General features: G+C 39.5%; 1 protein-coding gene across 2 annotated transcripts in view; it reads left to right on the top strand.

Annotated features, from left to right (window-relative positions):
• The window catches only part of TTBK2 (tau tubulin kinase 2), a 164,715-nt gene that overhangs the window by 27,008 nt on the left and 125,558 nt on the right, over nt 1–12,149 (top strand). The gene's annotated exons all lie outside the window — the stretch shown is intronic.

The raw sequence follows: 12,149 nt of genomic DNA on the forward strand, positions 1-12,149 counted from the left end.
TCGTTATATTTCCTTATTATATATTTATGTCTGTAGAGTCTATAATGATAACTCCTTTTTCATTCATAATATTATTTGTGTATTCTTTTTTCTTAGTTTTCCTAAAAGCTTGTAAATTATATTGATCTTTATAAAGAGTTTGCTTTTGGTTTCATTGATTTTTTTTTTCCCCCCATGGCTTTTCTGGTTTTAATTTCATTATTATTATTTTACCTTTTGGTTCTTTCCTCTGCTTGTTTTGAGTTTAGTTTGTTTTTGTTTTTGTTTTTCCTCTAGGTGGAAACTTATATTTTTAATTAGAAACTATCTCACTTATTTTCAATTTAAAAATTATTTTAGTATTACATATATGTTTTAAGAACAAGGTCTCTGTCATCCAGGCTTGAGTGCAATGGAGTGAGCATAGCTCATTGCAGCCTCAACCTTCTGTGCTTAAATGATCTTCCCGCCCCAGCATCTTTAGTAGCTAGGACTATAGGCACCCATCACACACAGTTAAGTTTAAAAAAAAAAAAAAAAAATTGTAGTAATAGAATCTTGATAGGTTGCCCAGGCTGGCCCTCAACTCCTGGCCTCAAGTTCTCCTGCATTGGCCTCCCAAAGTGTTGGGATTACAGGCCTAAGCCACTGCACCTGGCCTCATTTTTAATATAAGCTTTTAGTGCTATGGTTTTTCCTTTAATCATTGCTTTAGCTGCATACCATATGTTCTATTTTACTTTTTGTTCACTTCAAAGATTTTCTAATTTGCCTGGGGACATTGTCTTTCACCATAGCTTATTTAGAACAGGCATTGGCAAACACTTTTTTTTCTTTCTTTCTTTCCTTTTTCTCTTTGGGTTCCAGAGATTCTCCTGCCTCAGGCTCCTGGGTAGCTGAGATTACAGGCACGTGCCACCACACCTGGCTAATTTTTGTATTTTTAGTAGAGACAGGGTTTCACCATGTTGGCTAAGCTGGTCTTTGAACTCCTAACCTCAGGTGATCTGCCCGCCTCAGCCTTCCAAAGTGTTGGAATTATAGGCGTGAGCCACTGTGCCCAGCCTCTTTTTTTTTGCGGGGGGCCGGGGGAGACAGGGTCTTACTTTGTCATCCAGACTAGAGTGCAGTTTTGCAATCACAGCTCACTGCAGCCTTAACTTCCCGGCTCAAGTGATCCTCCCACCTCAGCCTTCTGAGTAACTGCGACCACAGGTGCCACACACCTGGCTAGTTTTTATAATTTTTGTAGATACAGGGTCTTGCCATGTTGCCCAGGCTGTTCTCGAACTCCTGAGCTCAAGCGAACCATCTGCCTCAGCCTCCCAAGGTGCTGGGATTACAGGTGTGAGCCCCCATGCCCAGCCAAACATTTTATTAAAGGTTTAAATAATAAATATATTAGGCCTAAGTGCAATGCCATCTGAGTTGCAGTTATTTAACTCGGCAGTGTAAAATCAGCCATACACAACATATAAATGAATGAGCCATGGCTTAGTTCCAATGAAGTGTTATTTACATAAAATCAGACAGCTTGCCCTGTTCTTAGTGTTTAATTTCCAAGTGTTTGTAGAGTTTCTGGTTATCTTACTGTTACTGATTTCTAGCTTAATACCATTAAGCTAGAACATACTAGCTTGTTATCAGAAAACATAGTATGTATGATTTCAGTTCTTTTTAATTTGTTAAAATTTGTTTTGTGACCTGGGATATTATATGATTTCTTGGTGTATGCTCCATGTGAGTTGAATGTGTATTCTGCTTTTGTTGGGTGGAGTGTTCTATAAATGTCAGTTCAAGTTGTTTGATGGTTGTGTTTGAATTTGCTGACATCACCTGGGTGTCTTATAATTAACTTTAATTCTGTCACTAATTGCTTCAAATTATGCAGATTCCCCAGATTACAGGGCTCAGTCCCACAAAGCTGCCTTCACTTCAAACTATAGTCGCAAGCCACTCAAATTTTTCCTGGTTGAGTATTGGGCCTTCCTGCAATCCCCCTTGGTTCAATAATGTGCTTAGAATAACTCACAGAGTTCATGAAAGTGCTATTCCTAAAATTACCGTTTTATTATAAAGGATACAAATGAACAGTCAGTTGAAGAGGACTATATGGCAAATCTGTAAAAGATCCCAAGCACAGGAGCGTCTATCCTAGTGGAGCCAGGGTACACTACCCTCTTGGTACATCAGTATGTTCACCAACCAGGAAGGTCCCTGAACTTTGTTGTTCAGAGAGTTTTTCTTAAATTTTTTTTTTTAATTTCTTTTTTTTTTTTTTTTTTGAGGCGGAGTTTCGCTCTTGTTACCCAGGCTGGAGTGCAATGGCGCGATCTCGGCTCACCGCAACCTCCGCCTCTTGGGCTCAGGCAATTCTCCTGCCTCAGCTTCCTGAGTAGCTGGGATTACAGGCATGTGCTACCATGCCCAGCTAATTTTTTTTTTTGTATTTTTAGTAGAGACGGGGTTTCACCATGTTGACCAGGACGGTCTCGATCTCTTGACCTTGTGATCCACCCGCCTTGGCCTCCCAAAGTGCTGGGATTACAGGCTTGAGCCACCGCGCCCGGCCCTAATTTCTTTTTTATCCAGCTGAATTTAAGATTTACAGAGTTTTTAATATCCAGAGTTGAGGGCTGGGCAGTGGCTTACACCTATAATCCCAGCACTTTGGGAGACTGAGGTGGGAGGATTGCTTGAGTCTAGGAGTTTGAGACCAGCCTTGGGCATCTTACCCAGACCCTGTCTCTACAAAAAGTAAAATGAGCTGGGTATGGTGGCACGTGCATATAGTCTAGCTGCCTGGGAAGCTGAGATGGGAGGACTGCTTGAGCCGGGAGTTTGAGGCTGCAATGAGCTATGACTGCACCACTGTACTCTAGCCTGGGCGACAGTAAGACTCCATCTCTTAAAAAAAAAAAAAAAAAAAAAAATATTACATAGGTATGATTGATTAAATCGTTGGCCTTGTGATTGAACTCAATCACTAGTCCCTTTTTTTGGAAGTTGAGATGTGGAGATTAAAGTTCTTGTCAAGTAGTCATATGTTGTCAGGTGACAGTCCCTATCCTGAAGCTTGGAGTCACTTCATTAGCATAACAGGCATTTATATAACTCAGGAAATTCCCTGCACTGCCAGGAATTTGGAGATGAATATCAATTTTCTGACAGCAAAATATAAGATAGGAAAAATAAACTCTTCTTACTACTATATTCAGTACTTCTGGGAAATGACAGAGAAGTGCAATTTGCTAGAATTGCTCTCAGAACTCAGGAAAACACTTTAATTATGCTTACTGATTATTATATAATAAGGATATAATAGACGATACAGATGAACAGCCAGATGAAGAGATACACAGGGCAAGGTCTGGAAGGATCCTCAGAGCAGGAGTTTCTTTCCTCATGAAGTTAGGATACACTACCCTTACAACATATGGATATGTTTATTAGTCTCCAAAACTTGTCCTTTTGTGTTTTTAATGGAGACTTCATTAAGGCAGGATTGATTAAACCATTAGCCACTGGTGATCTACTCAACCTTCACCATTTCTCTCCTCCCCAGAGCTTGTGAGTGGGACTGAAAGTTCCAGCCCTCTAATCACAGGGATGGTTCCCTTGGCAACCAGCCCTCTATCTTTAAAGATTTCCTAAAGTTACCTCATTAACAAAAACCCAGATATGATTGAAAGGGGCTTGTTATGAATAACACAATCTACTCCTATCATCTTTTATCTATCTGGAGCTGTTTCAGGAACCAAGGGCAAAAACCAAGTATTATACCAAAGGATGTTTCTATCACCCTAATCACCAGAAATTACAAGGACTTTATGAGCTCTGAACTAGAACCAGGGACAAAGACCAAATATTTATATTTCTTATTACTAATGTATGTCACAATATCACAACCAAATATATGTTCAAATTATATCATAATGATACTGTTTTTGCTTCTGTATTCTTGCCAATTTTCTGTCTAGTTCTTTCTCTTTTTTTATGAGATGGAGTCTGTCTCTGTTTCCCAGGCTAGAGTGCAATGTCCCAATCTCAGCTCACTGCAACTTCTGCCTCCTGGGTTCAGGTGATTCTCCTGCCTCAGCCTCCTGAGTAGCTAGGATTACAGGCACCTGCCACTATCCCAGCTAATTTTTCTATTTTTTGTAGAGACAGGGTTTTACCATGTTAGGTAGGCTGGTCTTGAACTCCTGACCTCAGGTGATCTGCCCGCCTCGGCCTCCCAAAGTGCTGGGATTGTAGGCATGAGCCTCTGCGCCCAGCCTCTCTAGTTATTTCTTTGGGACAGGAGTGAAGTCTTCAGTTACAACTATGGATTTGTCTACTCCAGTTATGACCACGGATTTGTCTGTTTCTCTTTTCAGTTTGTTAATTTTTATTTCATGTATTTTGATGGTTTTTTTTTTTTTTTTTTTTTTTGAGACTGAGTTTCACTCTTGTTACCCAGGCTGGAGTGCAATGGTGCGATCTCGGGTCACCGCAACCTCCGCCTCCTGGGTTCAGGCAATTCTCCTGCCTCAGCCTCCTGAGTAGCTGGGATTACAGGCACGCACCACCATGCCCAGCTAATTTTTTGTGTTTTTAGTAGAGATGGGGTTTCACTATGTTGACCAGGATGGTCTCTATCTCTTGACCTCGTGATCTACCCGCCTCGGGCTCCCAAAGTGCTGGGATTACAGGCTTGAGCCACCGCACCCGGCTTTTGAAGGGCTTTTTAAGGTACATACACGTTTATAATTTTTTAATACACTGACTCTTCCATGGTTCTATATCTTTTTATCTCTAGTGATTTTCTTTGCCCTGATGTTGACATTGTCAGGTATTATAATAAATATTCCAGCTTTCTTTTTGTTAGTATTTGCATGTTATACTTTTTCCCCATCCCTTTTAACCTACAGAGCAATAGTATTATTATTATTATTTTCAGTGATATTAGTATATTCACATTTACCTACATATTATTTTTGAAGTGAGTTTCTTATAGAATCATATTTATCCTGCTAATCTCTGTCTTTTCAGTGGCATGTTTAGGCCATTTATACTTAAGATAATTACAGGTAAGTTTGGATTCAGGTCAACCATACTATTATTTATTTTATGTTTATCTTTTTAGTTTTGTTCATCTGTTTCTTTTGCCTGCTTTTGGATTATCTTAACATGTTTTGGTATTCCACTTTATTTAATTTTTTTTGCTTTTCCTGATATCTCTGTATAGTTTTTAAAGTGATTGCTATAGGGCTTTCAGTATGTCTACTTTTTATAGTCTACTTAGAATTATTACATTAAATATTAAATGTTATATAAATATTATATAATATGAATATTACATTATCTGAAATAATGTAGAAACCTAACTGCCATTATAAGAGTCCTTTTACCATTCTTTTTTTTTTTTTTTGGAGTAGTCTTATGAGTTATATCTGTTTACGTTGGAAATCCCTTCAGATAGTTTTAACTCCTTTAACTTTTTTTTTTTTTTTGAGCCGGAGTTTCGCTCTTGTTACCCAGGCTGGAGCGCAATGGCACAATCTCGGCTCACCGCAACCTCCGCCTCCTGAGTTCAAGCAATTCTCCTACCTCAGCCTCCTGAGTAGTTAGGACTACAGGCGCGTGCCACCATGCCCAGCTAATTTTTGTATTTTTAGTAGAGACATGGTTTCACCTTGTTGACCAGGATGGTCTTGATCTCTTGACTTCGTGATCTACCCGCCTCGGGCTCCCAAAGCGCTGGGATTATAGGCGTGAGCCACTGCCGCCAGGCAACTCCTTTAACTTTTAACTTACAAACATGTTTTTGAGAACTCAAGAGGAGAAAATCAAGCCCTTAGGCTTACGTGGATTTCTATTGCTCTTCCTCCATTACTATTATTCCAGATTTTCCTTTGTTATAGTTTCCTTTTCTCAGAAAAACTTTCTTTGACAATTCTTTAAGAGCAGATCTGCTGATAGCACATAGCATATTCTCCTTTATCTGAGAATGTCCTTGTCTCTGAAAGATATTTTCTCTGGATATAGAATTCTGGGTTGATAGCTCTATACTTTCAGTATTTTAAATATATGTTTCTATTTCTTGCTGGTCTTTATGGTTTCTGATGAGAAATCCACAGTCAGTTAAATCATTGTTATCCTATAAGTAATGTGTTTTTTTTTTCTAGTTATTATTATTATTGTTATTTTTTAGATGGAGTCATCTCACTCTTGTCCAGGGTGGAGTATAGTGGCGTGATCTTGGCTCACTGCAACCTCTACCTCCTGGGTCCAAGTAATTCTCCTTCCTCTGCCTCCCGAGTAGCTGGGATTACAAACATGAACCACCATGCCTGGCTAATTTTTGTGTGTGTGTGTTTGTTTTAAGTAGAGATGGGGTTTCACCATGTTGGCCAGGCTGGTGTCAAACTCCTGACCTCAGCCAGGTGATACACCTGCCTTGGCCTCCCAAAGTGCTGGGGTTATAGGCATGAGCCATAGTGCTGAGCCATTTTCTAGTTATTTTTAAACATTTTTCTTTCTGTTTAATTTTCAGCAGTTTGGTTATGATATGTTTAAGGGTTAGGTTTTTTTGTGTGCATGTGTGCTTATTGTATTCAGTCAGCTTTATCAATCTGTTGTTTTATTTCCTTCACAAAATCTGTGAAATTTTAGCCATTTTTTTCTGTCCTAAACTGTTACCTTTTCTTTTATGACTCTAACAACACAAATATTAGATTTTTTTGGTATTGTCCCACTAATCCCTGGGATCTATATTCATTTATAAAAATCTTTTATCTTCAGATTGGGTAATTTCTATACATTTATCTTCCAGTTTACTGATTCTTTACTCTGACACTGCCATTTTTCTATTGACTCTATCCAGTGAAATTTTAAAATTTCAGTGACTGTTTTTCTCAATTCTAAATTTTTTTTTTTTTTTTTTTGAAATAGGCTGGAGTGCAGTGGCACAGTCTCGGCTCACTGCAACCTCTACCTCCCAGGTTCAAGCAATTCTGCTGCCTCAGCCTCCTGAGTAGCTGGGACTACTGATCCCCACCACCGTGCCTGGCTAATTTTTGTCTTTTAGTAGAGACAGGGTTTCACCATATTGGCCAGGCTGGCCTTAAACTCCTGACCTTGTGATCTGCCTGCCTTGACCTCTGAAAGTGCTGGGATTACAGATGTGAGTCACAGTGCCCAACCTAAAATTTTAATTCTTTCTTTATGTCTCATATTTCTTTACTTAGACTTTATATCTTTTTATTCATTTCTAGGGTGTTCACCTTTATTTCTTGGAGCATGTTTGCCCAATCCCAATAAGTCTTCAATCTGTGTCGTCATGGCACTTGGATCTATCTGTTGATTGTGCTTTCATATGTAAATTGAGATTTTCTTGGTTCTTTGTACACTTGGTAATTTTGGATTATATGCTCACATTAAAAGTTTTTTTTTAAATTTATTTTTATTTTTAAAATTTGAGTCTTATTTAAATTCTGTGGAGAATGTTGATTTTTTTTTTTTTTTTTTTTTTTTTTTTTTTTTTTTTTTTTTTTTTTTTAGGCAGAGTCTTGCTCTGTCGCCCAGGCTGGAGTGCAGTGGTGCAATCTTGGCTCACGACAACTTCCACCTCCCGGGTTCAAGTGATTCTCCTGCCTCAACCTCGAAAGTAGCTGGAATTAGAGGTGCCCACCACCACGCCCAGCTAATTTTTTGTATTTTTGGTAGTGATAGGGTTTCACTGTCTTAGCCAAGATGGTCTCAATCTCCTGACCTTGTGATTTGCCTGCCTCAGCCTCCCAAAGTGCTAGGATTACAGGTGTGAGCCACTGCACCCCACTAATACCTTGTTTTAACCATGCAGTTGTGTTTAGGTTGGAGGTTCTGGCTAGCCTTTCATGTTTTTTGGTTTTTATATTAGTTCATTTGTCAAAGTCTTTGCAATATTGACATCTGTCCCAGGTGTATATCACTAACTGGCCAGTCAGACCTGGATTTTAGGCCTAAACCTTAGTTCAGTACCCAGAGTTCATTGTCAGATCTTTTAGTGATGTTATGATTGATCAGTGAGTCTAGGTGGTATCAGTCCCATCTATTCATTTTAAGTTCTTTATCAATCACCCTTTCATCTAAGAGTTTTAGCAGCCGTTGATATTCATTGCCTTGATTATTTCATTAGATGCAGCAAGATGGTGAATTTTTAATTTAATTAAACTATTTGGTTTCCTTGAAATACAGTTAATAGGTTGGTGTGGTGGCTCATGCCTGTAATCCCAGGACTTTGGGAGGCTGAGGCAGGCAGATCACCTGAGGTTGGTGGTTTGAGACCAGCCTGACCAACATGGAGAAACCCCATGTCTATTAAAAATAAAAAATTTGCCAGATGTGGTGGCACATGCCTGTATTCTAGCTACTCAGGAGGCTGAGGCAGGAGAATCATTTGTACCCAGGAGGCAGAGTTTGTGGTAAGCCGAGATCGCACCATTGCAATCCAGCCTGGACAGCCAGAGTGAAACTCTGTCTCAGAAAAAAGAAAGAAAGAAAGGAAGAAATGTAGTTACTATAGGAAAGGTAGGATAAATACTTGAATTAGTTTCCTTTTTTTTTTTTTGCAGACCAAGTTTTGCTCTTGTTCTCCAGGCTGGAGTACAATGGCACAATCTCAGCTCACTGCAACCTCCGCCTCCCAGGTTCAAGTGATTCTCCTGCCTCAGCCTCCCAAGTAGCTGGGATGACAGGCATGAGCCACCTTGCTCGGCTGATTTTGTATTTTCAGTAGAGACATGGTTTGTCCATGTTGGTCAGGCTGATCTCAAACTCCCGACCTCAGGTGATCTGCCTGCCTCAGCCTCCCAAAATGTTGGGATTACAGGCGTGAGCCACTGCGCCTGTCCTTATTTTCCTTTTACTTACATTCAGAGTAAAGAACTGGTGCCCTAGCAATCTTTTATACTGTCTAATGAGGCTTCTTTGGGTAATTTATGGATTTTTATATATTTGATTTGTTTCAATTCATTTCAGTCTTTATTTATTTATTTTTGAGATGAAGTCTCACTGTATCGCCCAGGCTGGAGTACAGTGGAATAATCTCAACTCACTGCTGCAAACTCGGCCTCCTGGGTTAAGCAATTCCCCTGCCTCAGCCTCCCGAGTAGCTGGGACTACAAGCACGCGTCACCATGCCTGACTAATTTTTGTGTTTTTGGTAGAGACGGAATTTTGCCATGTTGGCCAGGCTCGTCTTGAACTCCTGTCCTCAGGTGATCCACCCACCTTGACCCTCCCAAAGCACTGGGATTACAGGAGTGAGCCACCACATGTGGTGATCAGTCATTCTTTTTAGTGCTCTGATTTTCCCACCTTAAGCCAGTGTTAGCCCCTTCCAGTTGACTTCTGTGTCCTTTCGACTTACAGAGGTGGATTCACCTCCTGTGAAGATAATGAAGCTTAAACTTAAGGTTCTCTATTTGCATGGGCAGTTGGTCATATGATTTTGTAAAATTTCCAAGAGTAAGATTTTTAAGAGAATGAATAAGTGGGTACTTAATAAAATCTTCAGGTCCCACAAAACCTGTATCTGCCCCTAGTCTTTGGTATAGTCCTGCTTTTGAGCAACTGCAAGATTCTAGGCTCGTTGTTCACAGTACCTCTCTCAGTCTTAGCAGTTTCTCCAAATGGTTCTTTTTCAGAGGTAAATGGCATTTTGAATCCTCAACCTTGAAACTAGGGGTGCTTAATCCTGCTGGTTTGCACTGCTTCTAGGACTTTTCAGTGGTGGTCAGAGTTATGAAATATGTATTTAAATAAATATGATGTTTTCTTAATTGTAAGATGTCATGATTTTTACCTGACTTCTTTCATATTTGTATATCTTTATGTTGACATTTTGATTACTAATGACTTAATATAATTACGTATTTGCTGTGTACTGCAGTATACCTATAATAGTTTTGAAATATCAGTATTGATGTTACTTCCAACAGTAAGCCTACTGAATGCAGTTTTAAGATTTCCTTGTGGTTCTTTTGTTCCTTAAGAACTAACTAATGATGGACAATCAAAATACTATATCTTAAAGTCACTTGAAGTAATTATTTTGTTTCTTTCCTTTTTTTTTTTTTTTTTGAGACAATGTCTCACTCTGTCACCCAGGCTGGAGTGCAGTGCTGCTATCTCAACTCACTGCAACCTCTGCCTCCCAGGTTCAAGCTGTTCTCATGCCTCAGCCTCTTGAGTAGCTGGGATTACAGGCTTGCACCACCACACTTGGCTAATTTTTATATTTTTGGTAGAGACAGGGTTTTGCCATGTTGGCCAGGCTGGTCTTGAACTCCTTACCTCAGGTGATCCTCTCACCTTGGCCTCCCAAAGTGTTGGGCTTACAGGTGTGAGCCACTGCACTTGGCCTAATTTTTATGTTTTTAGTAGAAACAGGGTCTTGCCATTTTGCCTAGGCTGGTCTCGAACTTCTGATCTCAAGAGATCCTCCTGTCTCAGCCTCCCAAAGTGCTGGGATTACAGGTGTGAGCCACCATGCCCAGCTGAAGTAATTATTTTCTGTGTGACTATGGCACAAACTCAGTATGCAATAGGTTATTTTTTAAAGTTTTTTTTTTTTTTATTTTAAAAGGTTTTTGGGGAACAGATTGCAGTGGGTTATTGGTTTCAGTTTGCTCTGAATTTTTAGATTGTCTTTTCTTCATTTTTAGTGTTTTTTGAAAACTTTAATTTGTCTTTTGTCTTGAGCATGCCATCATTCATTTTCTGAACAAAATGCTCAATTTATTGTATAACATACAAAGGACAGCTGTAATTGTAGGATGTAATTTCTCTGAATGGAAACAAAGTACTGGACCAGGTACAGTGGTTCATGCTTATCATCCCATTACTTTGGGATGCTGAGGTGGGAGGATCACTTGAGGCCAGGAGTCTGAGACCAGCCTGGGCAACATAGTGAGACCCCGTCTATTGAAAACAGAGTTATCCAGGTGTGGTAGTGCATGCCTGTAGTACCAGCTCTTTGGGAGGCTGAGATGGGAAGATTGCTTGAGCCCAGGAGTTCAAGGATATAGTGAGCTGTGATTGCACCACTGCACTCCAACCTGGGTGACAGAATAAGATTTTGTTTCAAAAGAAAAAGGAAAAGGAACTGGTGGTCTTAAATAGGATTTGAGGAATTATGGAGTTCAGGGATTGGTGAAGTAGTAGTTAGGAATTGACTGACCTTTTATTATGTAAATGTGGTTATGAATTGTGGCTGTTATTGACTGGTTGACTTTCTGAAGTGATATCACTCATTTGAAGCTACCTTTGATGGTAAATAACACCACCTCTGACGATTACTTGTTACAGTCCTTTCTGGAATTTGGAGTTTAGAACATTTTTTATCATATGTAAAACATTTACGTGGATCCAGAATCAAAACCATATCACAAGATGCATTCACAGAAGTCTGGCTTTCTTCCTTATCCCTTCCATCCTTTTTTTCTTTGAGACAGGATCTTGTTCTGTCCCCCAAGCTGGAGTGCAGTGGCACCTTCACGGCTCACTGCAACCTCAACCTTCCATGCTCAAGCGATCCTCCCTGCTCAGACTCTGTAGTAGCTGGGACTACAAATATGTGCGGCCACATCTGGCTAATTTTTAAATTTTTTGTAGAGACAAAATCTCCCTGTGTTGACGAGGCTGGTCTCAAACTCCTTTGCTCAAGCAGCCCTCTCACCTCAGCCTCCTAAGATGCTGGGATTATAGGTGTGAGCTACCATGCCTGGCCTTTTTTTGCTTTTTGTTGAGTAAAGGTTGGTAAGCAGTCTGGAGGCCAAATTTGGCCCACTTTTTTTTTTTTTTTTGTAAGTAAGATTTTGTTGGAGCACAGCCATACTCATTCAATTATATAATTATGTATGGCTTTTGTGCTGCAGTGGCAGAATAGAGTAGCTATGACAGAGTATATAGTATGTGGACTAGAAACTATTTACTCTCCAGACCTGTATTGAAAAATTTGCTGAATCCTGCTATAAAGAATCATTTTTATTAAGTTTTAGCTTATCCTTTTTTTCTTTTTAAAAACAAAAGCAGATACTTAAATATACTCAACTTTTATCTCCTTTCCATAAAAAGTATAGTATACTATAAACCCTGTCTCGCCTTTTTTCACTAACTAAACAATAGATCTTGAAAATCACTCT

This window comes from Saimiri boliviensis, chromosome 2 (genome assembly GCF_048565385.1).
Source record: "Saimiri boliviensis isolate mSaiBol1 chromosome 2, mSaiBol1.pri, whole genome shotgun sequence".
In the NCBI taxonomy this organism is placed as follows: Eukaryota; Metazoa; Chordata; class Mammalia; order Primates; family Cebidae; genus Saimiri; species Saimiri boliviensis.